The 27,999-nt window shown below is 37.9% G+C and overlaps 1 protein-coding gene across 3 annotated transcripts in view; it reads right to left on the reverse strand.

Moving 5' to 3' along the window:
• LOC128649917 (alcohol dehydrogenase 1-like) overlaps nt 1–27,999 on the reverse strand; it is a 174,682-nt gene that overhangs the window by 11,875 nt on the left and 134,808 nt on the right. The window lies entirely within an intron of this gene.

Here is a 27,999-nt window from a genome sequence, read left to right on the forward strand (position 1 = left end):
CTTTGCAGAGTCCTTAGACTCAAGTCTTGGTAAAATTGGATCATGTTGCCCTGGAATTTGAAAGTGGGTTGTTTTCTAGCAGCCTGGAGTATCTTTTCTTTGTCTGGAAAGAAAGTCATTTTTATCACTATATCTCTTGGTGGGAGACCTGCCTTTGGTTTGGCTTTTAGCGCTCTGTGAGCCCTCTCGACATGGAAAGTGTAATCTGAAGGCGAGCTTGTTATCTGGGTGAAAAGTTGCGCTAGGTATGCTTGTAGCTCTACCATAGTTATTTCCTCTGGAACTCCTTTCAGCCTGAGATTGTTCCTTCTGCTCCTGTTCTCCAGGTCATCTAGCTTATCTTGGTATTCCAGTAATTGTTGTTGTTGTGTTGAGACTGAATGGAATCAATTTTCTCCCATAGTTTCTCAAAGTTGTCCTTAATGTCTTTTTTAGAGACCAGAGTCCGTAAGTCAGCTTTAGTAAGTGGCGTGCTATCTTCTGTCTGTTGTATGGAGTCTAGATCCGAATCCCCCTCCGCCTCCATGTCTTTGTTAGATTTAATAGATTGCGAAGACATGAAGTAGGAGGACACTGTGGAAGATTTAGTAGTTGACTTATCCCCCTTCAATACTCTCCTAGAGGTCATTGTATTTTCGGGGCGTAGATATTGTCCCTTTATGTTATATGTTTAGGTCCCCCTTGAGAGAGAATTTGGCTAGTATCGTATTTTGTTGATCCCTTGCACGTGGCAATATCTGGAGAGACAGTAGTTAGTGGGTATTATAGTATCAAAACGTCTCTAAGTTCCCCTGCAGTGGTCACATACTGTAATATTGTGATGAGCGGGTAGGTATTATTGTCCCATAGATTGGGAGAGTTCAGTATGTTCAGCTTATTGGTTTGCTAGATGGGCTCCTCCCTGTCGCTCTGCCATGCAGACTACATCCCAGCACTTATATTTCGGAGTTGAGAATTAAATGGTGCTGTGAACTTGCCTTTATTTGTAGATCAGGGATGTCAAGTAAGGGAAGTTCTTTAGCTGTGTGTCTACTGCTATTTCTTTTCCCCTGGTTTTGAGGCTTAGCGTACTGAGTATACCCTTCTCCCCAGGGCAGTTGTCCTCACAGGACGATCGCGGGAAAAGGTGCAGGGGATATGACCTGTCACCCCTAGAGGCTGACAGGAAAAGGAAGGGGAGAGGGTATTCAGAGTGATCTCTTCTATGGTGTTTGGGGTGTATTGAGCTGTATTGCTGGCCCAGACTGTTTTCTTGTTCCCTATAGAAACTGTATCATTGCTGTATGAAGGAGGTACCAAGTATAAAGTCCATTCAGACCTTCTTTCACAGCCAGTTGGTATTGTTTATGGCTGTTTTCAAGCTCTGTTCTCAGCGGTAGTCTGTAGCAAAGATTATATGTACCACTCTGTGTGTGTTAAAATGAGTGGGCAATCTCCCTTTGACTGTGATACTCTCATAAAGCTTCAGCCTGCTAGTTACAGCAAATATGCTGTTCCACTATAATCACAATAAGTCAGGCTTTCCTTCTACTTTGTGTTATATTATGCAGTCTATGTTGATAGGAAAGACACAGCTTAATATCCACCTAGTTTAGAGATCAGTCTTAGATCTATGGTCCCTGAGTAATTTTAAAGTCTGAAGCCTTTATATCTAGGCTGTATGGTTAATGCTGCTGGGTGTGTGTGCAGTGCTTAGGTCTGACGCACTTACAGTTTGAGGCAAGATGGCGACTCCCTTCTGTGAGGATCCCAAATCACCGGAGCTCTCTACACCCCCCTGCGTGTCTCTGCTTGTCAGTCAGAAGGGCCGGGTATTTCTCACAGGTTATACGGCTGACATTGTAGGGTATGTCTGTAGTGATCTGTGCTTATGTATTTACAGATTGAGGCAAGATGGCGGCCGCTTCCCAGGAGGATCACAAGGCAACGGATCCCTTTAAGGTATGTCAGTCTGCCCCTCTTTATAATCAGAGGCTCCGGGGGCTGTTAGTTTTATCCTGACACCGGGAGGTTGCTCCACACACTGCAGGCGTTACTTGTAGCTCTAGCGATGATGTTGATAGGTGACTCAGAGCTGCTCTGTCGGCGGCCGCTCCCGGTCTGCTCCCTCTACTAACTTAGTCTCCTCCTGGGTTCCTCACAGCCCGCAGAAGGTGATAAGAGGCTCCGGGTGATATGAGGGAAAGAGTCTCAGTCGCGGTTGAGCATGCAGGCCTCTAACCGTCACCTCCACTGTCTAGTCTGCATGCGGGTATAAAGCCGTCCGGTCTCCAAGATTATAATTTTCCGGTCCCAACTGCAGTCTCAAATGATCATCTCTGTGCTTTTGGGAAACTTTCTGGATATTTTAGCTATATTGATTTAATTATATAGTCTGTTTATATCAAAAATGTTACAGAGCTTATCTCAGGCACGTCTGCTCACATTGATCTCTAGCTCCACCCCCCACATAGCTGATTTTTAAAGGGTCAGTAAACAATTAAAAAAACATGTCATACATAATGTGTGTCCATTTTATTTTATAGTTATTAGGCAATAGCTAACTGGAACATTATTTTGTCTCAATTGTAAGAGGAAAATCTGAGGCAGAATAGCTAATAGAATGCAATGATATGGAAATGTGAACAAAAATGTTCTTGCACCATTGGAAACCAGTCTGGGAGAGTTAAAAGAGTATCTTACCAAAGTGAGAGAAACCATCCACGTACAGATTGTAAGAGAATAATATTAAGAAAAAACAGGAGCATATTAGTGGTAACGATATAAACCACAATGCAAACAAATAACTACTAACTAAAATACTAACAAGGAAAATAAAGAAAAAACATATCACAAAAACAGATACAAATATGTTGATTGGCCTAATTTTAGATTAATCGTACTGATAACCTCTTGGGATTCCGTTTCTGTCTAGTACCCGTAAACTCAGACAATCACCCACAACTGAAGGAAGTGGATGGGAGGATATTTAAAGGTATAGTCTACTTGAAAATTGTTATTGTTTAAAAAGCTAGGGAATCCCTTTAATACCCATTCCCCAGTTTTCAATAACTAAAACTATTATATTAATACAATGTTTACCTCTGTGATTACCTTTAACTAAGCCTCTGCAGACTGCCCCCTTTTCTCAGTGCTTTTTACAAGCTTGCATTTTAGCCAATTAGTGATGGTCTATGCATAACTCCACAGGAGTGAGCACATTATTATCTATATGGCACACATGAACTAGCACTCTCTGTCTGTAATAAAAAGCTCTGGAAGAGACAACTTGCAGGGGCTTAGTAACAGGCAGAGATTTAGAGGCTTAGAAGTTATAAAGTATATCAGTATAACATTGCTGGTAATGGGTAGTTAAGGCGTTATCTATTTTTTTGAATAATAAAAAAAAAAAATCAAGTACACTGTCCCTTTAATCGCCATAAAGCTAAGGTATATACAAATTAGTGTTCAGCATCTAGCAGCCTGTATACCTGGTAAAAGCTGCAGGGTTCTGCACATACCCTTATTTTGAATATAGTCCAAACCAATAGCAACACATCAATAGAGTTTTCCAAAACATTTGTTGAAACAGCCCAACATTTGACAATGTTTTGATCTAAACAAACTTAATCCCTTATATTATGCTTATATAATATTTGATACATTTCATTAATATTCAGCTCAATCTGGTGACATACTCTGTTCAAAACAATATTCCATTAAAAACCTAACTCTACCAATACACTGAAATAATAAGAAGAAATAAATTACCAATCCTCTCTAAGTATAAATAACCTGGACACCTATTTAAAGGGACACCAATCAATGTCCATATTCATTCCTATTGGTTGTCATCCATTTAGTTTATAAATCCAAAAGGTCTCCTTATGTTTCAATATCTTAATCCTATCACCTTCCCATCAAGGTCTATCAACCTCAACTTGGAAACATTGTGACCAGCCTCTAAAAAAAAGATTAGATACCAAGGCCTGAAGATTCTTATAGCATATATTTTAATTGTGTTTCTTAATTACTAGGCGATAAGCCTGCCCAGAGGGCAGTCTATTTAAAAAAAAAACCAAAAAAACTACAACCTCCAAAGCTAAAATTACCACAAAAAAAATAAAAAAATAAACAAAGCTATCCAAAATAAAAAATATAGACCTAGATTTGGAGTTTGGCGTTAGCCGTGAAAACCAGCGTTAGAGGCTCCTAACGCTGGTTTTAGGCTACCGCCGGTATTTGGAGTCACTCAAAATAGGGTCTAACGCTCACTTTTCAGCCGCGACTTTTCCATACCGCAGATCCCCTTACGTAAATTGCGTATCCTATCTTTTCAATGGGATCTTTCTAACTCCGGTATTTAGAGTCGTGTCTGAAGTGAGCGTTAGACATCTAACGACAAAACTCCAGCCGCAGGAAAAAAGTCAGTAGTTAAGAGCTTTCTGGGCTAACGCCGGTTTATAAAGCTCTTAACTACTGTACTCTAAAGTACACTAACACCCATAAACTACCTATGTACCCCTAAACCGAGGTCCCCCCACATCGCTGACACTCGATTAATTTTTTTTAACCCCTAATCTGCCGACCGCCACCTACGTTATACTTATGTACCCCTAATCTGCTGCCCCTAACACCGCCGACCCCTATATTATATTTATTAACCTCTAACCTGCCCCCCACAACGTCGCCTCCACCTGCCTACACTTATTAACCCCTAATCTGCCGAGCGGACCTGAGCGCTACTATAATAAAGTTATTAACCCCTAATCCGCCTCACTAACCCTATCATAAATAGTATTAACCCCTAATCTGCCCTCCCTAACATCGCCGACACCTAACTTCAATTATTAACCCCTAATCTGCCGACCGGAGCACACCGCTATTCTAATAAATGGATTAACCCCTAAAGCTAAGTCTAACCCTAACACTAACACCCCCTTAAATTAAATATAATTTACATCTAACGAAATAAATTAACTCTTATTAAATAAATTATTCCTATTTAAAGCTAAATACTTACCTGTAAAATAAATCCTAATATAGCTACAATATAAATTATAATTATATTATAGCTATTTTAGGATTAATATTTATTTTACAGGCAACTTTGTATTTATTTTAACCAGGTACAATAGCTATTAAATAGTTAAGACCTATTTAATAGCTAAAATAGTTAAAATAATTACAAATTTACCTGTAAAATAAATCCTAACCTAAGTTACAATTAAAACTAACACTATACTATCAATAAATTAATTAAATAAACTACCTACAATTACCTACAATTAACCTAACACTACACTATCAATAAATTAATTAAATAAACTACCTACAATTAACCTAACACTACACTATCAATAAATTAATTAAATACAATTCCTACAAATAAATACAATTAAATAAACTTGCTAAAGTACAAAAAATAAAAAAGAATTAAGTTACAAAAAATAAAAAAATATCTACAAACATAAGAAAAAAATTACAACAATTTTAAACTAATTACACCTACTCTAAGCCCCCTAATAAAACAACAAAGCCCCCCAAAATAAAAAATGCCCTACCCTATTCTAAATTACTAAAGTTAAAAGCTCTTTTACCTTACCAGCCCTGAACAGGGCCCTTTGCGGGGCATGCCCCAAGAAGTTCAGCTCTTTTGCCTGTAAAAAAAAAACATACAATACCCCCCCCCCAACATTACAACCCACCACCCACATACCCCTAATCTAACCCAAACCCCCCTTAAATAAACCTAACACTAAGCCCCTGAAGATCATCCTACTTTGTCTTCACCTCACCAGGTTTCACCGATCCGTCCTGGCTCCAAAATCTTCATCCAACCCAAGCGGGGGTTGGCGATCCATCATCCGGTGCCTGAAGAGGTCCAGAAGAGGCTCCAAAGTCTTCATCCTATCTGGGAAGAAGAGGCGATCCGGACCGGCAACCATCTTGATCCAAGCGGCATCTTCTATCTTCATCCGATGATCTTCTTCCGGCGACGTCCAACTGCAGAATGACGGTTCCTTTAAGGGACGTCATCCAAGATGGCGTCCCTCGAATTCCGATTGGCTGATAGGATTCTATCAGCCAATCGGAATTAAGGTAGGAATATTCTGATTGGCTGATGGAATCAGCCAATCAGAATCAAGTTCAATCCGATTGGCTGATCCAATCAGCCAATCAGATTGAGCTCGCATTCTATTGGCTGTTCCGATCAGCCAATCAGAATATTCCTACCTTAATTCCGATTGGCTGATAGAATCCTATCAGCCAATCGGAATTCGAGGGACGCCATCTTGGATGACGTCCCTTAAAGGAACTGTCATTCTGCAGTTGGACGTCGCCGGAAGAAGATGGGTCCGCGGTGGAGGTCTTCAGGATGGAGCCGGTCGTCATCGGATGAAGATAGAAGATGCCTCTTGGATCAAGATGGTTGCCGGTCCGGATCGCCTCTTCTTCCCGGATAGGATGAAGACTTTGGAGCCTCTTCTGGACCTCTTCAGGCACCGGATGATGGATCGCCAACCCCCACTTGGGTTGGATGAAGATTTTGGAGCCAGGACGGATCGGTGATACCTGGTGAGGTGAAGACAAGGTAGGATGATCTTCAGGGGCTTAGTGTTAGGTTTATTTAAGGGGGGTTTGGGTTAGATTAGGGGTATGTGGGTGGTGGGTTGTAATGTTGGGGGCGGTATTGTATGTTTTTTTTTACAGGCAAAAGAGCTGAAATTCTTGGGGCATGCCCCGCAAAGGGCCCTGTTCAGGGCTGGTAAGGTAAAAGAGCTTTTAACTTTAGTAATTTAGAATAGGGTAGGGCATTTTTTATTTTGGGGGGCTTTGTTGTTTTATTAGGGGGTTTAGAGTAGGTGTAATTAGTTTAAAATTGTTGCAATTTTTTTCTTATGTTTGTAGATATTTTTTTATTTTTTGTAACTTAGTTCTTTTTTATTTTTTGTACTTTAGCAAGTTTATTTAATTGTATTTATTTGTAGGAATTGTATTTAATTACAGGTAAATTTGTAATTATTTTAACTATTTTAGCTATTAAATAGTTCTTAACTATTTAATAGCTATTGTACCTGGTTAAAATAAATACAAAGTTACCTGTAAAATAAATATAAATCCTAAAATAGCTATAATATAAATATAATTTATATTGTAGCTATATTAGGATTTATTTTACAGGTAAGTATTTAGCTTTAAATAGGAATAATTTATTTAATAAGAGTTAATTTATTTCGTTAGATTTAAATTATATTTAATTTAGGGGGGTGTTAGTGTTAGGATTAGACTTAGCTTTAGGGGTTAATACATTTATTAGAATAGCGGTGAGCTCCGGTCGGCAGATTATGGGTTAATAATGGAAGTTAGGTGTCGGCGATGTTAGGGAGGGCAGATTAGGGGTTAATACTATTTAATATAGGGTTAGTGAGGCGGATTAGGGGTTAATAACTTTATTATAGTAGCGCTCAGGTCCGGTCGGCAGATTAGGGGTTAATAAGTGTAGGCAGGTGGAGGCGACGTTGAGGGGGGCAGATTAGGGGTTAATAAATATAATATAGGGGTCGGCGGTGTTAGGGGCAGCAGATTAGGGGTACATAAGGATAACGTAGGTGGCGGCGCTTTGCGGTCGGCAGATTAGGGGTTAATTATTGTAGGTAGGTGGAAGCGACGTTGTGGGGGGCAGATTAGGGGTTAATAAATATAATATAGGGGTCGGCGATGTTAGGGAACCAGATTAGGGGTACATAGGGATAATGTAAGTAGCGGCGGTTTACGGAGCGGAAGATTAGGGGTTAATAATAATATGCAGGGGTCAGCGATAGCGGGGGCGGCAGATTAGGGGTTAATAAGTGTAAGGTTAGGGGTGTTTAGACTCGGGGTACATGTTGTTGTACATGTGTTAAGTGCAGACGTAGGAAGGGTTACCGCATAGCAAACAATGGGGCTGCGTTAGGAGCTGAACGCGGCTTTTTTGCAGGTGTTAGATTTTTTTTCAGCTCAAACAGCCCCATTGTTTCCTATGGGGGAATCGTGCACGAGCACGTTTTTGAGGCTGGCCACGTCCGTAAGCAACTCTGGTATCGAGAGTTGAAGCTGCGTTAAAAATGCTCTATGCTCCTTTTTTGGAGCCTAACGCAGCCTTTATGTGGACTCTCAATACCAGAGTTATTTTTATGGTGCGGCCAGAAAAAAAGCCGGCATTAGTTTTTCGGGTCGTTACTGACAAAACTCCAAATCTAGCCGGTAAACTTAACTAATAGCCCTATAAAAATAAAAAATCCCCCCAAAATAAAAACACCCCCTAGTCTAATACTAAACTACCAATAGCCATTAAAAGGGATTTTGTAGGGCATTGCCCTAAGTTAAACAGCTCTTTTATCTAAACAAATGACCAATTAACCCCTAACAGTAAAAAAAAACACCCACCAAACCCCCCAAAATAAAAAAACTAACACTAAAAAACCCTAAACTACCCATTGCCCCTAAATGGGCATTTGTATGGGCATTGCCCTTAAAAGGGCATTCAGCTCTTTAACTGCCTTTAAAAGGGCAATCAGCTCTTTTCCAGCCCATTAAGTCCCTAATCTTAAAAATAACCCCCCCCCCCAAAAAAAAAATAATAAGATCCTAAGACTAAGCCCCAATAGGTACTCACTGTTCCGGATGTTCGATAGAGAAGGTCTTCTTCCAGGTGGCTCTATTATCTTCTATCTTCATCCAGAGCAAAAGCGGTGCGGAGCGAAGGTGCAGAGCTGTGGATCTTCAGCGGCTGTCCTCACCAGCGGCGCGGAGCGGAGGTTCGGAGCTGTCTTCCCCGATGCGTGGATCCTCAGCGGCGGCGGTCTGCGGCGTTAGCCCGCAGCGGGATGGAGGCTCCTCTTCATCCGATGTCCGTCGTACAGTAAAGATTGAATGCAAGGTACCGCAATCAATTTGGGGTACCTTGCATTTCTATTGGCTGAAATTTTGAAATCAGTCAATAGGATTAGAGCTACTGAAATCCTATTGGCTGTTCAAATCAGCCAATAAGATTTTAGTAGCTCTCATCCTATTGGCTGATTTTAATATTTTAGCCAATAGGAACGCAAGGTACCCCAATAAATATGGGGTACCTTGCATTCAATCTTCAGTGTGCTATGGATGATCGCATGAAGAGGAGCCTCCTTGCCATTGAGGACCACCGCCACTGAGGAGCGCCACCAAGGACCGTCACTGAGGATCCAGGCATTGGGAAGACAGCTCTGTACCTTCACTCTGGATGAAGATAGAAGATGAGGGAGCTACCTGGAAGAAGACCTTCTTTATCCACCGGACTTCAGGAACAGTGAGTACCCATTTGGGGCTTAGGTTTAGACTTTTTAATTTTTATTTTTTGGGTGGGTTTTTTTTTAGATTAGGGTTTTTTGGGCTTGAAAAAGAGTTGATTGCCCTTTTAAGGGCAGTTAAAGAGCTAAATGCCCTTTTAAGGGCAATGCCCATACAAATGCCCCTTTAGGGGCAATAGTTTGCTTAGTTTTTTTAGTGCTAGTTTTTTTTTATTTTGGGGAGTTGGTTTGGGGTGGTGGGTTTTACTGTTAGATGGGGACTTAGTATTTTTTAGAGGTAAAAGAGCTATTTAACTTAGGGCAATGCCCTACAAAAGGCCCTTTAAAGAGTTATTGGTAGTTTAGATTAAGTGGTGTTTTTATTTTGGGGGAATTTTTTATTTTCATAGGGATTATGTATAATTTGATAATTTTGTTTATTTCTTTCTGTAATGTTATACTTTTTTATTTTTTTGTAATTTAATGTTAGGTTTTTTATTTTAATTGTAATATAGTAGTAATTGTTTTTTTTAGGGGATGTTAGGTTAGGGGGCTTAGTAAATTAGTTATTTGCATTGTGTGGGGGTTTGGCGGTTTAGAGGTTAATAGGTTTATTAGGTTGATTGCGATGTGGGTGTTTGGTGGTTTAGAGGTTAATAGGTTAATTAGGTTCATTGCGATTTGGGGGGTTGGTGTTTTAAGTGTTAATAGGTTAAATAGGTTTATTGCGATGTGGGGGGTTTGTGGTTTAGGGCTTAATATTATTATTATTATTATCGGTTATTTGTAGAGCGCCAACAGATTCCGCAGCGCAAATAGGTTAATTAGGTTTATTGCGATGTGGGTGGTTGACAGTTAAGGGGTTAATATTTTAATTATGTTATATGCGGATTAGGGGTTAATTACTTTATTATTTTCCGATGTGGGGGGTTGCGGTTTAGGTGTTGTTAATACTTTGTGCAGGAGGTTATTTTTTTTTGTTATACTTCATGCAGGCAATTACGTGTTTTGATTTTTTTTTCTTGCAGGCGGTTACATGTTTTTTAATTATTTTGTGCGGGCAGTTGTGTTTTTTTTTAAGGCTTCGGGTTTGCCTATGCTACATAAAGGTGGATTCTGAAAATGGCAGGGTGGTGAAAGAATCCATCTAAACACAAATAAACACATAAATACATATGTATACATCATGGGAACAAAGCACATTTTATAATAGAAGTAAACTGGAAAAATTTAAATCACCAATCAGAATGTGCTACCCAGGTGCTGAACCAAAGATGGGCCAGCTCGTTAGTTGATATTTCTACTTTTTCAAATAAACATACCAAGAGAACAAAGGGAAAATGCTAATAGGAGAAAATTTAGAAAGTTGCTTAAAATTGCATGCTCTATCTGAACCATTAAAAGAAAAAACGTTGGTTCAGTTGGTAATATTTACATAATATGCCTTAAGAAAACAAATTCTTATTGTGTGCTAGTCCTACACCACATTAGACCTAAAGCGTGAAAGTGCATTGTGCATATTTTACATTCCAGTGTTCTTCAAATAGAAAAAAATATTTTTTTTATTATTAATATATATTTATATATATATTTATATATCTATAGGAATATATACAGGTATAGGTATATACAGATATATAGGAATATATATACAGTATAATAATAAAAATAAAATGTTCCTGTCTGTGAAGAACATCGGAATGGGGAATATTTACAGTAAAACACATTATTAAGTATTATTTAGACACATATATGCAGTCAAACACATGGCCATATACTGTATCATATACATTTGAACCCTTATAATAAAATTATACTCATATTTATATTATATATATATATATATATATATATATATATATATATATATATATAAATATATATATATATATATATAGTGTTTATATGAGTGTAACAGTGTATTTTAATGTATTTATATTGCGTTTAGTGCAACTTTTATTTTAGCCCTAACCCTTTTAGCAAGGTCTTCAGTCAAGCTAACCCGACACATGTTAAATTTGATTGTGCTCATAATGTCGTGTTTACTTTCAACTTGTAATATGAGCTCAAGCTAGTGCAGGTGTGATAACTTGTAATAGGTTTTATCTAAGGCTGCAGTGGCTTCTCCTTTGTCTGCATGTTTTAAAATATTATCCTTATTAGTAATCCTTTCTAACTGTCTAGGGTATTTATACAATATATGGGTATGTGACATTTTATTAATGTTTTATACAACATGATTAGGATTTTCTAGATTAAAAGATTGTTGGGCTGTTTCAATAAATGTTTGACATAAATCTAAGTTACCAGAGAAGTGCCTGATATTTTGAGGCGAAACTGCCCACTGTGAAAATTATGTAAGTTAAAGAAACACTAAAGGCAAAATTAAACTTGAACATAATGGCTGTCACATGATACAGGGGGTAGAGAAATGGAAAGACATTTCTAAATGTGTCATAAAAAATACTGCTCATTCAAAATTCATAGTAAGTGCTAATACATTGTCTTTTTTATTATATGCTTAATGATTGTGAAATTCTACTTTATTTAATAGTGCTTTAAAGTAGGATGGTTCACCCTATAGATGGCACTATAATTTGTGTTGTAATTATGCAAATTACACATTGGGCCTGATTCTCTAAAGCTCTCTGCATTAGTGAGATTATCAAAAAGGTCTCATCAGTATTATGAGGTCTCTCAAAGATTTTTAGAAAGGCAAATTTTAGCATGAGAGTTGTTTAACTCACTATGGGCTAGATTATGAGTAGAGCAGTAGTTTGCACTCCCGCTCGTGCGTTCTCTGATAGAAGTGAGCTTTTTGTGTGCGCCACGTACCACACATTTTAGAAGTTGCAAGTAAAAAGTTTTCACACGAGCACTAACCAGATGCTCCCAAAAAACAGAACTTAGAATGTCGTGACCGCGAACAATTTGAATCGTACACAATCCAAAGAGAGGAGAACTCTTTGCACAGGAAATATAAGTAAAAATGAACTTTTATTGCCAAAGTTAAAAAATTAATTATAGGATATAGATCCACACCTTGGCAGTGGGGATGGAGAGAGGAGCTCACTCCTCAACTAACTGCTGCTGATGCATTTCAGCAATAAAAGCCGTAATCGTAGCTGCAGTTAGAGGTCAGAACAGACCTTTTAAGCCTCTATATGTGCCATGATTGGCTAAAAACACTAGCCTGGAGTAAGCCCCAGTCTCCACCCCTAACCAAAGGGGATTTACACACCTTCATATGTACAGTATCACATAGGTATACTAATTAGGACATTAGCTGTTGTGAACTTATATCCAACACAGTGCACAGTACAATTAAATATTTACATGAATTGCACTTTCTACAAACTTCTTGTCTTTTTCAGTATTTCATATTCATGACAAATGCTGGTAAATTGGTAACTTATTGGAAACACAATCTTCTTATAATATCACTCACACTCTGATTAGAACATATTAGGAGCAAATAGTTCATGGACACTGATACACTGGATGACATTAATATTCATATAATTTAACTTAATTTGTCAATGACGCTAACACAGCGCACATCCTATTCATGTAATTACAAACAGTTTAAATGTCTGTGTAACATATTTCCTATTAGTGTCCAAAATTGCATAATACTCATATGTTAAAACATGAGAGTGTTCCACCGACCTATCCATACCAGGAAGGAAAAGGGGGGATGGATTAAGGGAACAATATTTCACCTTAACACTTTCTGATACATGTTATATGCTGATTAGCTGACTTATATTAATAATTGATAACCAAAAAAGGAAATAAACTTAATAAAATGCTGAGATAACTAAATACCTAAATCTCAACAAGGGGAGGGAGGAGACACGTTGGGGTAAGTCAAGTGTGACATATATATTTGCTTGTTTCTTATCACAAAGTAATTCAGATTGTTGCCTGGTATATACATGCCCAAGTCAGTTATTCCCAAAAATTAATGACATTGTATTTGGAATGTAATCTGTTTGGTACTCTGGTCTTGAGCCTGTGTATCCAGAAAACCTCCCTCTTACTTAAAAGTTTGTCCCTGTATCCTCCCCTTTCCTGGCATTTTACTGCCTTAAAGATGGTCCAACGTAGAGAGTTGGCATTTTTGTTATGCACCTCCTTGAAATACTGCCCCAATGGGGTAGTTCATTTTCCTAGTTTTATACTAGAAACTCTTTGCCTTATTTCTCTACTCGTGAGCCCTACATATTGTATCCCACAGTGGGTGCATGTAAGGAGGTAAACAACATAAACCGCCCTGAATGCTCCTCCATGAAATGCTGCCCCAATGGGGTAGTTCACTTTCCTAGTTTTATACTAGAAACTCTTTGCCTTATTTCTCTACTCGTGAGCCCTACATATTGTATCCCACAGTGGGTGCATGTAACTAAGGAGGTAAATAACATAAACCGCACTGCAATTTAAACAGGAGAAGTATCTAAATCTTTCCCCTGTAACAGTGCTCATAATACCCTCTTTAGTCTGCAAGTGGTCACATGCAGAACAATAAGGATACCTGCATCTATAGGTACCTTTGAAACGTAACCACGATGAACTACTCGTGATTGTTGGCCTATCATATTCCTTATAGATTTTCCCTACATATATATAAAAAAAAAGAAAGTTAAAAACATCATCATAGTTACAAATAAACTATTTATATGATGTATTCATCCAATTAGCAATTGGACCTCACTAGTTAAAAACAAAATGGTTTAAATAAATACATTTAAATCATAATCCTTATTTAAACCTACTGGATGTAGAGTCCCTAATTTTTTGATCCACCAAACCTCCCTCTTCTTTAGCATTAACTCTCTATCCCCTCATCTTCTTAATTTGGGGATATGGTCTATAACTTGGAAGCGTAGCCCCGTCCACATGGACATTTCAAAAGATAGACATCAAATTCAGTGTTATGGCCATTTATGTTCACCTCCAACATTAAGTCAAATGGGGTAAAATAGTAAAAATGATTAAAAATGTACCAAACATGTATTTATGTACTCACTTTGTTCTCTGGATTAGCTTCCTTAACAACATTTAGGTTAATCATACACATTTAGGCTTTTGTACAGATCAAATCAATTAATAATAGAACAGATTTGAAAATTCTGTTAATTTAGTCTTGTTTGTGTATGTACCCTGGTTACTGCCATTTACACATGTGTTTCTGGAGAGATGCATATTCCAAGAACCAATCATGTTGTTTTTACAAGAGGAAGTGTACACATGACAGGCTATGATTACGGCGAACAACCGAAATGCGTTAGCCGAATGTGCTGTGCATCTCTCCAGCTTTTTGTATGGGGGGCTGTTGTCATCATTTTTTAACAAGGAATAATAAAAGTTATTTTTTATTTTTAGAGCGTGTTCTCGTCTCTTTTCTTTGAACTGTCTTTGACCGGTTACTTGATCTAACAACTGTGTTGTGCTGGCTATCCACGGATTGGGCATTGGACGTACACACCCCTGAAGTGACGTTGGAATGTCGGAACAGCTGTAGCAGTGTCATTGGAGGCCTGAATGTCGCACGTCTCAATCATACAGAGCCTCATATGAACAGCGTCTACAGAAGCTGAAGATTGCCACAGCAGCAGCGGAAAAACCCACTCATGAAGTCAGAAGCCTTTTCTGCAGCCCAGAAGGATACGGAGGTAATGGGATCCCCACAGGATGTATGTGCTCTATGAGAAAATCTTATGAGCAAATTATATTAGCAGTGTGAACACAATTGTTCCAGAGGAGCGATCTCTCTGTCATCTTGCCTATAAACATAGCGTTTAAGGGAATGGATCCCAGGATGAATACTGACTATATTCTGTAGTGGGGTTTTCCTATTGTGTCACAAAGGGGATTTATGAACTTGATATATTAATCACCCAATCCGCATTGAATAAATACATTTACTTACCAGTCAGTTTACAAAGTATACCACTTGCATTTAGCTCTCTTTGTATTTTTTACTTAGGTGCTTTACCGGCAAGCACCAGCAGGTGGTTACACGATTTGGTTTAGCCAGCAAACACTATGGACAACAGTCAGCCCCAATTTACTCTTTAATGCCTGTAACAGCAAGGACTGCTAATCCATTGGACTGTGAAATATTTTTTTCTGACAATAAGCTCTCCATTTTACACAATTGAACACTTATTATCCAAGGAGACCCGGATACGATGGGACATATGGACATTTGACAGATATATCAAATCTAATATGATACCCAGGGGCCTACGGATTTTAAAGTTTCCTACGTTTGAGGTGGATAATAAGAATACAGACTTTATAGAGGCCTGGAACAAAGTCTTGTCAGAATGTTCATCCAGATTAATGCTACTACTGATAGACTATATGACCAAACTGTTAGTAGAAATTAGAAAGGAAATTGATTAAATACAATGTGAAATGAACAAGAGAAGTAGTGAGGTGGATTTTGCTAGATTTGACTGTTTACTGATGGATACTTTAGCTGCAAACAAATCAGAAATAATGGAAAATAAACACAACAAATATCTTAGAGACAAAACAGACTACACAAACAAAACTGTATACATCTGGAATAGGAAACAATGCTCTTTAAATAGATGAAGTAATAACACTAATTATAACACTAATAAGAATAAAAACAAATAGTAACAAAGGGTACTTCATACGTAGGGGTAGTAACAGTGGGAAATCAGTATCCTTTTCGGAAAGTGAAGCATAATACTCCTCAGTTGAAAAATCATATGGGAATGAGGATAGTTCTAGCACACATACAGGGATCCTTAAATATGTTACAACTAACCCTATAGTAGAGGTTCCACAAGTGATGAGACCTAAAGAAAAAATCAACACCGATAATAGTTCATATACTAACAAATATGCTCCATCACAGGTTCAATGACAAATAGAACTGAATTATCTGTTCTGCATCAGGTTTTTCCCATGGAACCAGGCCCACAGGTACCCAATATACAAGCACACAATGTTCAGGACAGATATCAACTTCAAGGGTCTCGTACCCAGAGAAAATACAAGTAGGAAATGTAATTAATTTATCAAAAACTATGCTGACACAAGAACAGTATAGAGTCCTTGACTTGGGTCTGTCCTTTGCACCCACTGTTGATTTCAATATTTTTTTAAACCATAGTTGATGTGAAACGCCTAATTAGGAATGTCACCTTATGAAAACATTTTTAGTGGTGAAGAAAGTTCTGATCAACAAGATAGTGGAACCCTTGGGGATTCCTCAGTGGGTGCAGGGGATAGACTCACCTTCAGGGAATCTTGTGGTGTGATAGTATTACAAGAACTACAAGTGGAAATCAATACAAACTTGGGTCATATCAACAGTGGTGCCTCCTTTAAACCGAAATCTAGGTTTTACCCCATACACAGTAGAGGTAATATAATAGAAACCTTTTTTATTAGGATAGAACATGATTCGGTTAATTTGAAAGCAACAGCTGGCTCTACAGAACAAAACCTAACCAGACAGGAGAGATTAGCTCTCAAAACATTACAGGACAATACTGACATAGTCATTAAAAATGCAGATAAGTCCCCTTTATTCCCAATTACATTAAACGTGGAAATGGTGGGGGGACTTGACAAAGGCTTCAAAAGACTTACTGAATGGGATTATACAATACCACTATTCAATTTCACAGAAGCAGGCAAACTTTTAGAAAGAGATAAACTAATCAACATAGCTGGCGGGAGATTTGCCAAGTGGCTGAAATACGCACAATTACACCATTATATACATACATCTCCTTTTAAAACAGACTTCCTAAGACAACTCACCCCGTTTGAACAATTATGCCACAGCGGGGTTACACTAAAAGGAACACTCTCAACATCACGTAAACTCCTTATACAGAATTTGCATAACACCCTTCCACCATACACATCAAAATGGAACCTAGATTTACCAGAGCAAATAGAACAAAACACGTGGGAAGACATTTTCAGATCAGTAAAGAAATCCTCTACATCCCCAAGGAATCTAGAATTAAATTTTAAAATTCTCCTTCGGTGGTATTTGACCCCAACAAGAATCCATAACATATATCCGAACACATCCAATACCTGTTGGAGAGGGTGTGGAGAACACGGTAACTTGTTACATATGTGGTGGAACTGTAATAAAGTCCGCCCCATGTGGACGGCAATTAAATCACACTACAAACAATACATCGCAGCAGAACTTACACTAAACCCTAGCGTTGCCCTGCTTAACAACGTGCCTAAACTAACATGCCGCCTAAGACTAATAACCTTACAAATAGGCCTTAATAGTGCGAGGAGATTGATAGCGCGCCACTGGAAAAAACCCATAACACTCACTAAGGGGATGTGGCTGGAGGAGGTGGAGGAACAATTCACTCTAGAAAAGTATGGCTTCCTTCGCCGCAATAAACTAGAAACCTTTCTAAATGCAAGGTTTATTTGGGAGGAATCCCTAGCAAGAACAGTTAACCGACAGACTCTATGAGGCCTACACATTCACAGTAAAACCAAGAAAAAAGGTATAGATACCACTATACTACTCTAGCAAAGAATCACAACACTAAACTAATGTTGCCGCCTAGTACTTCATACATACAGTAAAGAGAGCTAGATATATATTATACTGATAACTCCCCAATTTGACCCCTATCTGCCGGAGAAGATTAACTAACACCAAAGACTCCTTTATGCTTTTGCATGCCTTAGAGGAAACCTTTTTCATTTAGTAACTTTTGATTTGTTTATAGTTGCTAATGATATATTCTGTTTGCATTGAATCATTATTATATGTAATAGAAGCCTGACTCCACATACAGCCTGCTTAATCGGACTATTAAGAATAAGGATTAATGAGTCAGGATCCATAGAAGGACTTGTGCCCTTTTCCAGATATGATACATGTGCATTAACTATATGCCAATGTCAAGTACCTTTAAATGTTACTTCAATGTTGTGATATGAAAATTTGTATTAACAATAAAAATAATAAATAAATAAAAAAAATGCAGATAAGGGTGGTACAGTTGTGGTATTTGATAAATCTATGTATGTCAGAGAAGCTTTAAGACAACAAAATAATGAAAATAACTATTTGGTATTACCCAAAGATCCTACTAGCGTGTTCAGGAGTAAACTACTTCAGATTTTGGATGATGGTATGGAACAGGGGTTTCTAGATGAAAATACAGCTAAGTATTTGAATGTACAGAATCCTAGACTTCCCCTGTTCCATCACCTTCCCAAAACACATAAATCTCTCAAATGCCCAAGGCCGTCCAATAGTCAGTGGGATAGGGTCTCTGTTAGAGCACCTATCCAAGTGGCTAGACTCCATTCTTCAACCCCTAGTAACCTCGTTACAATCTTACGTTAGAGACACCAAACATGTCCTGACTATAATGAAGAATCAAGAATGCAATGACACGTGCAGCTAGGTCACAGTAGATGCAGTATCACTATACTCATCTATACCTCATGAGGAAGGTCTGAATGCAATAGCCTTCTTTTCAAAGAATTTTACAAACAGAAATTTATCTTGAGAATGACTAATTTTCTGTTAACCCATAATTTTTTTCAGTTCCAAGGGGTTTTCTATCTCCAGAGGTGTGGATCAGTGATGGGAGCGAAATTTGCCCCATCTTAGACCAACCTATTTTTAGGTTGGTGGGAATTTTTCCACATCTTTGGAGATAAAACCCCATATAGGAGTGATATACTAATGTACAGGAGGTACATTGATGACCTCCTTTTTATATGGAGTGGCCCCAAAGTCAATATCCTGCCTTTTGTTAACTGCTTAAATAGCAATCAGGTTGGTTTGAGTTTCACTTTTGAGAGTCACCCTACCACTATCAACTATTGGATCTTTCCTTGATTGGTTAAAGTAATGTTAGGGTTCTCACAAAAGTGTATAGGAAATCTACCACTGGAAATTATTTGCTGCATGGGAGAAGCTGTCATCACAAGCACACTTCGGCTGCAGTGGCTAAAGGGGAGTTCACTCGCCTAAGGAGAAACTGTTCAAATAGGCATTACTTTTGCTAACAAGCTAATGAACTAGAAGGCAGGTTGAAAGAGAGAGGTTATGCACATGAAACCATTATTGCAGCTAGGAAACAAGTGTAGTCCAAACAGAGATCACTACTACTACTACAGGGATCTGAAAAAAAGAAAACATTTTTTAGGGGAGTCAATTTTGTCACTAGTTATAGTTCTGAGTTTTCTGCAGATAACTAAAATAATATGGAAACACTTTCCAATTCTTGCAGCCGATGATAATTAATAGATATAGTTAAGCAGGGTTGGATGCAGTTCAAGGAGGGTGTCCCACCTTAGATCTATCTTATGCCGACCCAATTGAGAAATAAACATCATACAGTTCTTGGATGACCAGTACATGGATGTATGTATGCGGTCATAGGAAGTGCAGGCAATGTGAATACTTGGATAGGACAAAAACATTAAACTCACATATAACAGGAGAGGCTTTCTCCATTAAAACATGTATGAATTGTATGTCCACACAAGTACTTTAATTACATGATTAGATGTGACTCATGTGGGGTCCAGTATATTGGGTTCAATTCTAGAGACATTAAGTCCAGGATCAGCAAACATCTCTCTACTATTACCCAGGGCTGATCATCGAGCCCCCCTTGTACGTCTTTTTGCCGATAATCATAATGGTAAAACTTAACACTTTCAAATGGTGTACCATTGAAGAAGTTAAGGTAACGAAAATGGGGGGGGGGAGATGTCCACAAGCTTCTGGCTAAGAGAGAGATCTTCTGAATGTTCAAACAGAAGGTTTGAACTTCAGGTACAACCTAATTAATTATTGGGAGTAATAGATGTTCATAGAGCTACCTTCTTAGTCCCCTTTTTAGCTTGCTTTTTATAGCTTGCTATATGTATAATTTAGACACAGTATAAGGCACTTATTTAAAGGATGCTCTGAATATTTAACCAAATCGTATTATGTCAGTATTGCCCTACATTGTTTAGCGAGAGGGTATAATGTATATACATTATTATTATTATTATTATTATTATTGGTTATTTGTAGAGCGCCAACAGAATTATGCAACGCTATAAAAGAAAGGCGGAGTACAGCAAAACATTTATAGGGATCAAACCGGTAGAGGGCCCTGCCAAGAATCGCACTGTTGTAGTCCAGCTCTTAAGAAGGAGATCTACAAATAGCTGGACTCTTAGGCTTACATGCTGAGGGGTTCAGGGGATAGCAGATGGAGGAGAGGAACTGGTATAAAGAATGGTTAGTGTAGGTTGTATGCATTCCTGAGCGCTTGAAGCTTTCAAAACTAGGGGAGAGTCTTGTGGAGTGAGCCAGAGAGTTCCACAAGATGGGAGCCAGTCTGGAGAAGGAGGAGGAGAGTAGGAGGGCATGACAGAGCAAAAGAAGATTGGAGGGAGAGTATCTGTAGACAAGGTCTAAGATATAGGGGGGAGCAGTGGCAGTGTGAGGGCTTTTGTATGTCAGAGTGAGAATTTGATGTTTAATCCTAGAGGCAAGAGGAAGCCAGTGAAGGGATTGGCAGAGAGGGTAAAGGAGCTAGGCGGCAGCTTGGGGAGACCAGAGAGGACAGAGTTGCAGTAATCAAGGCGGAAAGAATGAGAGAGTGGATTAAAATCTTTAGTTGTGCCTTGTGTAAGGAAATGTCTAATTTTAGAGATGTTTTTAAGTGGCAGGCTTTAGCCAAGGACTAAATGTGAGGATGTGAAAGAAAGATCTGAGTCAAATGTGACCCAAGACATCGGGCATACAGGGTAGGAGTAATGATAGAGTTCTCAACAGTTATAGAGAGATTGGGGGTGGAGATTTTGGAAGAAGGCAGGAAAATAAGGAGCTCAGTTTTGGAGAGATTTATCTTGGGGTAGTGAGAGGACATCCAGGAAGAAATGTGAGAAAACCTATTATAATCACAGTTTGACCAATGTTTTTAGGCTTACTATGTTTGTTCCTGATTACGTGTCCAGATTCATGTTATGGCCATACCATGTTATGGCCATTTATGTTCACCTCCAACATTAAAGGGATGGTAAAACTCTGTTATATATTGATTATAATATTGCTATTGTTACATTACATTCAATTTACACACTCAATATCCTGTAATAGTATGTATGTAAAAACACTTACCAAATCTTTGTCTAATTGCTCCGTCTAATGCCGTCTTTCTCCTGCCCCCTGTGACATCACATTGATTGTTTATCTTATTCTACCAATCAGTAAGCCTGTTGCCAGCTTACTTCTAGGCAACCTGATTTACGCAAGCGCAGTATTGCATTCTTTGCAGCATACGGCCAACCAATCAGGTGCGTTAAAAAGCGACGATGATTTTGCGCGTTCATGTATTTTCAACGCATGCGCTTTGGCTCTTATTTTACATGGCACACCAAAGTAAACAGTGAATCGTGTATTATTGTCAAAAAATTCATTGTTTATTTGGAACAGTGCCAGTAAGTATGTAGCTGCATTTTATTTCCCCCTTGTTTGTGATATACACAATTTGGCCAATAACGTTTCCTATTGAAATTATATATATTATATTTTTGTTTCTGGCAAGTATGGTCGTTTTAGAAGGGACCGATCGCTCGCACTATCTATCCATTCAAACGTTTACTTCAGACTGAACCAAGTAAATATTGAATCTTGTGACAATGTTTACTTGGTATACGTCATTTGCTCCAATGCGCATGCGTTTGAAATGTCAGAGTTAGGAGCGGGTAAATTGTCTAACGTGTAGAGAGGGTGGAGAATAGGTAAGTCTCAAGTTTATTCAGGACAGTAAGTGAGAAGGGCGGACCGAGGCGGTGCAACAACGGCTTGTGAATAAAGATAATTTTTACTAAAATTACATATAAACATTGGAAATTGATTATGCGGTTTTATATATTTAGTAATAAGTAATAGAATTCTTGAACTTAGCAATAGCAGAGTTTACCATCACTTTAAGTCAAATGGGGTAACATAGTAAAAATGACTAAAAATGTACCAAACATGTATTTATGTACTCACTTTGTTCTCTGGATTAGCTTCCTTAACAACATTTAGGTTAATCATACACATTTAGGTTTTTGTACAGATCAGATCAAATAATAATAGAACAGATTTGAAAATTCTGTTAATTTAGTCTTGTTTGTGTATGTACCCTGGTTATTGCTGTTTACACAGGTGTTTCTGGAGAGATGCACATTCCAATAACTAATCAGGTAGTTTTTACAGGGTTTTAAATGAGAGGAAGTGTACACATGACAGGCTATGATTGCGGCGAACAGTCGAAACACGTAAGCCGAATGTGCAGCACAACTCTCCAGCTTTCTGTATGGGTGACTGTTGTCATCATTTTATAACAAAGAATAATAAAAGTTATTTTTTATTTTTAGAGCGTGTTCTCATCTCTTTTCTTTGAACCATCAAATTCAGTGTCCCTAACAAAGGGTCCTATCCATGTTTGAATTCTATGATCAGGGATAAACATAAAGCCCAGATAAATGATAATAAGAAAAGAGAGATCAATGAATAGTATACCTGTGACACTGAATTTGTTGTCTATCTTTTGACATGTCCATGTGGGCAGGGCTACATGAGGGAGACCATACGCCCCTTAAAGGACAGGATTAGTTCTCATAAATCAAGTATTAGAAATAAGGATATGACTCTTCCTGTATCAGCTCACTTTTAAAAAACAGGACACATTGTGAGCCAACTCCACTATATAGACTATATCCCAAAATTAAGATGAGGAGGGGATAGAGAGTTAATGCTAAAGAAGAGGGAGGTTTGATGGATACAAAAATTAGGGACTCTACATCCAGTAGGTTTAAATAAGGATTATGATTTACATTTATTTATTTAAACCATTTTGTTTTTAAATAGTGAGGTCCAATTGTTAATTGGATGAATACATCATGAAATTGTTTATTTATAACTATGATGATGTTTTTAACTTTCTTTTTTATATATGTAAAAATAATCTGACAGGCATATATGAAATTTAAAAAGATTTTGTTACTTTGTCCACTAGGTGGTGCTCTTCTCCAACTAATGGTGATGTATAATGAACTAAAGAAAAAATTAATTTGTTACACAGGTGCTATAAAAGGGTGTTATTACCTGTACACTTTAGCATGAGTAAGGGCTATGAAGGCCCAAAACGTGGCTGCTGTTTGCTGGCTTCCTTTTAACCCAATAAAGAAGTATTTTGGATAAAACAGTGCAGTGGGTGTTGCAGGACCCCATTAGTCTACGTACACTTTGAAAAGTATCCTGTCATATACAGTGCTGTACCTTGCACATAGGATTGTTTCATCAGGCTTAATGTTTGTATATTTTTAGTTCCAGACTTTTAATACATTATAAAGAGATACAAAGTATCAAAAGTATCCAATTGCTACCTGTCTAGAGTTCGCATGCGTGAATAAACAATGTCACACCAATACGTGCTAAATTCAATTGCACTCAAGTGAACACATTTACTTTTAACCTGTAATACACGGGCTACTTCCAATGCGTGCAAAGAGCCGCAATAAACCCCTTTTCACTTGCACGCAACAGCTAGCATGCCACATGTAATTTAGCCCTATGTAGGGTTCTGGGTGTGAAGAAGCGACAGCTACAGTATAATGCTCAAAAAAATAAAAAGATTTTGTGATTGTTCTCTACATGCCAATGAGTTTTTTTATCATCAGGTCCTTAGTGTGTTTCCTACTAAGCGTAATGGGCAAACCAAATATGGACCACTTACTTACTGTGTTTAGACAAGTGGATATGGATCAAAAAGTATGTATCTGATTCAAAGGAGAATTGTCTGGAATTTACAGCATTTTAAAGAAATTAAGAATTTAAACATCTTAAAATGATAATATATGTAATATTTAATAAATTATCAACTACAACATTTTTGGATTTTTTTTATAGACTTTATTTGTGGTGCATTTTTTATTTAGAATTGTTCTATAAAAAAAGAAAATTTATGCTTACCTGATAAATTTATTTCTTTTTGACACGATGAGTCCACGGATCATCTTAATTACTAATGGGAATACCACTCCTGCCCTGCAGGAGGCAGAAAAGAGCACCACAGCAAAACTGTTAAATAGCTCCTCCCTTCCCTCCCACTCCAGTCATTCAACCGAAGTTATGGAGAGAAAGGAAGAACCAAGGTGCAGCGGTGTCTGAAATTTATAATAACCAACAACCTGTCTTTCAAAAACAGGGCGGGCTGTGGACTCATCGTGTCAAAAAATAAATACATTTATCAGGTAAGCAGAAATTTTCTTTTCTTTTTAATGACACAATGAGTCCACGGATCATCTTAATTACTAATGGGAAGCAATACCCAAGCTAGAGTACACAGATGATACGGGAGGGACAAGGCAGGGAACCTAAATGGAAGGCACCACTGCTTGAAGAACCTTTCTCCCTAAAGCGTCCAAATTGTGCAGAAGCCATTCCTTCTGAGAGGTAGGATTAGGACACAAGGAAGGAACAACAATCTCCTGATTAATGTTCCGATCAGAAACCACTTTAGGAAGAAATCCTAATTTAGTACATAAAACTACCTTATCTAAATGAAAAATAAGGTAAGGGGACTCATACTGCAATGCCAAAAAATCTGACACTCTGCAAGCAGAAGAAATAGTCACAAGAAATAAAACATTCCAAGATAACAATTTAATATCTAAGGAATGCATAGGCTCAAACAGAGCCCCTTGAAGAACATTAAAAACTAAATTCAAACTCCATGGAGGAGTAACTAGTTTGAACACCGGCCTGATCCTGACCAAGGCCTGACAAAATGATTGTAAATCTGGAACATCTGCCAGACATTTGTGTAACAAAATAGATAAGGCAGAGATTTGACCCTTTAGGGAACTTGCCGATAATCCTTTCTCCAACTCTTGGAGAAAGGACAAAAGACTAGGAATCCTAACTCTACTCCATGAGTAGCCCTTGGATTCACTCCATAGAGAAATTTACGCTATATCTTATAATAAATCTTTCTAGTTACAGGTTTACGAGCCTGAATCATGGTCTCTATGACCGAGTCAGAAAAGCCCCGCTTGGATAAATTTAAGCATTCAATATCCAAGCAGTCAGCTTCAGAGAAACTAGATTTGGGTGAAGGAAGGGCCCCTGAATTAGAAGTTCCTTCCTCAACGGAAGTCTCCAAGGTGGCAGAGATGACATGTCCACCAGATCTGCATACCAAATCCTGCGAGGCCAAGCTGGTGCAATGATGGTCACCGATGCCCTCTCCTGCTTGATTCGAGCAATGACCCAAGGAAGAAGAGCAAACAGAGGAAAAAAGGTATGCTAGACTGAAAGTCCAAGGAACTGCCAGAGCATCTATCAGTTCCGCCTGGGGGTCCCTGGACCTCGACCCCATATCTCGGGAGCTTGGCATTCTGTCGAGTTGCCATGTTATCTAATTCTGGCTTATGCGACTTGAGGATCAGGCTGGAGAACACTTCCGGATGGAGTTCCAACTCCCCCGGAAAAGAAGGTCTGCCTAGGAGAGAGAGCGGCAGGCACTGCAAAAACCAAGCGGGCTCACATTAAAGTTGAAAACTAAAAAAACTTTAATGAAAGTAATCTCAAAAATATACATGTAAGGCAAGACACAAGTACAGGGGGGGAAGAAAAAGTGTGACAAGAAAGGCCTGACGCGTTCCGCGCCCCCTAGTGGCGCTTAATCATAGGCTAAAGCACTAGGTAAGAGATACCTATTTGAAGGGAAAACCATTAACCCTAAATGTGCAGAAACATTTTAAAAAACACAATAAGTTGTTAAAAACATTGACACACTTACAATGGGATCAATATACAGAAGTATATATACAAGCACTATAACACCAACATCCAACAAGGTTAGAACTAAGACTGCCTGAATTAATACTGGAAAATAATTTTTTTCTCCAATTATTTATAAGAATATATGCTCTGTTTTTAAATCAAAAAGGTGATGATATAAATGTAAATGTACAGAGGGGATTTTAGTCTAAGTTGGTCTCTGAAAGCATATAAGCTGATAAGGCCAGTTAGCTTAATTTTAGTAAGTAGAGAAAAAAATAATATTATATATAGATAATGAACTATATGTCTATCCAGTGGCACTCAATTGTCTATTAGGTAATTTACATCACATTCTTTGTTCATTCCAAGGGGTTGGCGTGTGTTTAATTTTATTATCCAAAATATTTCCTTTTTATCTAGTATCTGTTGCCTATTGCCTCCTCTAATTGGAATTCTAGCTATGTCTATAATCTGAACAGACATATCTGCCAAATGTGTGAAATGTAAACCATTAAAATGACCTGCTACTGCAGAGTCCTTACAGTAATTTTTAACATCTCTCATATGTTCTCCAAACCTTGTTCTGACTTCACGTGAGGTTTTTCCCACGTATTGACATTTACAAATATTACAAGTCAGAAGGTAAATAGCGAATTTAGTTTTGCAGGTAGCATAGAAATCTATAACATATCGTTTATGATCTACACTAGAGGAGAATTGAGTACCTTTAATAAGGTTAGGGCAAGTATTGCAATCCCTACTTCCACATTTGTAAACTCCCTTTTTAGATAACCAATCCCCTGAAGGGATACCTTTAGTATCCAAGACCAAACTAGGAGAAAGTACCTTCCCCAATGTCTTAGGTTTTTTTGGGACATACCTGAAGTTTTTAACCAAAGGTTTAAGAATGTCATCTCCCAATAATAAATGGGAATGTTTCTTTAAGATTTTAACCACGGCATTGTAATGCATTGAGTACTCTGTAGTAAAAATTATGCTCTCATTAGTACCCAGTTCAGGCTTATTTTTGTTGTTAATGGGTTTGTTCTTATACTTTTTTACTACTAGTCTAGATTGTTCAAGTTTTTTTGGGTTATAGCCTCTCTTAATTAACCTCTCTTTCAATTCTAAAGACTGCGTTTCATAGATAAGATCACTCTTCGTATTCCTACGTAGCCTGATAAACTGCCCTCTTGGTATGGCTTTTTTTACATGTTCTGGGTGCTGTGATGCCGCATGCAGAATGGTGTTTCCTGTTACTGGTTTCCTGTATGTTTGAGTCACAATTTGATTATCTATGATTTTCAATGTTAAATCTAAGTAGTTGATTTGCAACCCATTTAATTCACCTGTAAATTGCAAACCCATCAAGTTATCACTAGATAGGGACAGTAATCATCCAAAATAACAGATTTCTTCTCATTTTTAACTATCATAAGCAAATTGTCTATGTAACGAACAAAAAGAACTACTTCATCCATCCAAGGGTTATTGCTTGAAAAAACATATGTTAGTTCCCACCATGAAACATAAATATTGGTAAAAGCCGGGGCAAATTTTGCCCCCATGGCGGTCCCCCTTATTTGTAAGTAGTACTCTTTGTTGAACATAAAATAATTATGCGAGAGCAAAAATTGTAAAATTTCACAGATACAGGGAGTGCAGAATTATTAGGCAAGTTGTATTTTTGAGGATTAATTTTATTATTGAACAACAACCATGTTCTCAATGAACCCAAAAAACTCATTAATATCAAAGCTGAATAGTTTTGGAAGTAGTTTTTAGTTTGTTTTTAGTTATAGCTATTTTATGGGGATATCTGTGTGTGCAGGTGACTATTACTGTGCATAATTATTAGGCAACTTAACAAAAAACAAA

Source organism: Bombina bombina, chromosome 2 (genome assembly GCF_027579735.1).
Source record: "Bombina bombina isolate aBomBom1 chromosome 2, aBomBom1.pri, whole genome shotgun sequence".
Classification (NCBI taxonomy): domain Eukaryota; kingdom Metazoa; phylum Chordata; class Amphibia; order Anura; family Bombinatoridae; genus Bombina; species Bombina bombina.